The sequence below is a fragment of the Etheostoma cragini genome, chromosome 14 (assembly GCF_013103735.1).
Source record: "Etheostoma cragini isolate CJK2018 chromosome 14, CSU_Ecrag_1.0, whole genome shotgun sequence".
Classification (NCBI taxonomy): Eukaryota; Metazoa; Chordata; class Actinopteri; order Perciformes; family Percidae; genus Etheostoma; species Etheostoma cragini.
This window is the reverse complement of record NC_048420.1, coordinates 23373033-23375618: the sequence shown is the minus strand read 5'-3', so window position 1 is coordinate 23375618 and position 2586 is coordinate 23373033.

Sequence of the window (2586 nt, the reverse complement as noted above, 5' to 3'; positions counted from 1 at the left end):
ATAACACCGTCATAATGACACAACACCGTCATAATGACACTACACAGTCATAATGACACAACACCGTCATAATGACACGACACAGTCATAATGACATAACACCGTCATAATGACACTACACAGTCATAATGACATAACACCGTCATAATGACACTACACAATCATAATGACATAACACCGTCATAATGACACAACACCGTCATAATGACACTACACAGTCATAATGACACAACACCGTCATAATGACACTACACAATCATAATGACACAACACCGTCATAATGACACGACACAGTCATAATGACATAACACCGTCATAATGACACGACACAGTCATAATGACATAACACCGTCATAATGACACGACACAGTCATAATGACATAACACCGTCATAATGACACGACACAGTCATGGACATGGAGTCGGTCAGTCGGCATCGCCCGAGATGTCTTTATCACGACAACTTGACATTAACAAAGACAACAATCTGTGTTATGACAACTTGACATTAAACAAGACAACACAACCTTTCAATGTCTGTGTCAGGACAAAGTAAAGTTTAACAGGAGAAAGTAAGTATGTGGCATTTAACATGTAGGAAGAAAAACAAAAACCTGACTTAATAACATCTCCTGATTACTAGAAATGGTTTCCAGACAAACATTACTCAAATATACTTTTTCATGGGTCACCACTAGGGCCGGGCGATATTTAAAAAAATCAGATTTTTGAATATATATTCTTGGCCAAATACCTCAGTTAAGCGATATAGCAACAATATTGTAGAGTTGACAATTGGTTGCTTTCACAAAAAAAATTTACAATGACATTTTAGACAAATAATCATCAATATCGTGACTTGAAAATAGTTTAAAGTGTTCAGATGTCTTCTTTCCCAGCTCTTTACTCACTATGTTTACATGCGTGCTCAAAAATAGTGTGATGTTAAAACAAATCTGTGGTTCTCCAAATGATGTTCCTTTAACCCTTGTGTTGTCCTTCTGGGTCCAAATTTAAAAAACAATATCTTTGTGGGCACTTTTTTAACGTATTTTTAAAATTCATGGTCAACAAACCTAATTTATATGACATTATACCCCCCATAAAAGCAGGAATTATCAATTATTTTTGACTGATAGTTGAGATCAGAGACTGGCATCTGTCAAAGTTTAGTCAGGATACGTTTTGAAACCATTTCAAATGCTATAAAATTGAATAAAACAGCCTAAATTCAATTAAAGTTATCATCGATTGTGCAAAGAAATATAAAAAAACCTTTAGAAATGGGGATATTTTGACAACACGAGGGTTAAAATGTTCTGCCCCTCAAAAAACAGCTGTTCTGAGATAATTGAGTCAGTACGTGCCTGTTATTATCAAATTAGACAATGTAATTGTGTATCACGATATCTCAATTCAGGATTTCATACCCATATGATTCCATTGAAACGATGAAATGATCATTTTGAAGTATTGCCCAGCCCTAGTTGACGTACCACAGGTGCTCAATGCCTTTATTTTAATGTAAACAAACCACTGCATCAGTAACATAAACCAAGCTAGCTGTAACAGAAACATAGTCTCAGGAACGGAGGGCTGGCACAAAGCTCCTTTCTGGGTTTTTAATGTTCTGCTGACAGTTTCCAGCAGTGGCTGAAATTAAATAAATAGTGGAAAATGGAAGGTTTGCTTGTCAACATTCAAATTAAAATGTAATTGCCCCTAAAAATACAGGAATGACTCTTAAAAAGATTAAAAAACAAGAAAAGAAATAGCAGGTAATTTCTAACCCCATTGAACACAAGGACAAACACACACACACACACACACACACATATATATTCACACACACACCAAGTTACTCTCTGTTTTCACATCCTCTCATCTCCCCCCCCCCCCCCCCCCCCCCCCCCCCCCCCCCCCCCCCCCCCCCCCCCCTGTCTCAGCTGGATCAGTGACAGTATCCTGTTGAATTGAAAATTGAAATTTGGCATTAAAACAACAAATATTGGCACTGAAAAAAGGTTAAACTGATATATGAAACACAAAAAGTAAAAATCTCACAATGCTGTGATATTATTTCACTTTGACATTTGTTTGCATTATAATAGGTTTTTCAATGTCAATCTACATTTTTCTTGATATGTGTGTCTAACCTCCGCTAAAACAGCCCAGCGCAGGCCGACATTAGAAGCCTGCTTCTATGTGACAAAATGGCGGAGATAAACAGACTTACTGGAGGTTTGGGGTCTCCAGGGTGAACTAGAGGAAGACATTGCAGATGTGTGGTTTTAACACATCTGGGAGGACTGATGTGGACGATGCGGTCCAGTGTTGCCAGATCTCTAGAGACAAATAAGCAACCAGGCCTGTCAAAACAAGCCCAAAACAACCCCAAAACAAGCCTAAAGCAACCCAAAACAAGCCCAAAACATGCCCAAAATAAATCCAAAACAAGCCTAAAACAACCCCAAAACAAACCCAAAACAAGCTTAAAACAAGCCCAAAATAACCCCAAAACAAGCCTAAAACAACTCCAAAACAAACCCAAACAAGCCCAAAACAACCCCAAAACAACCCCAAAAC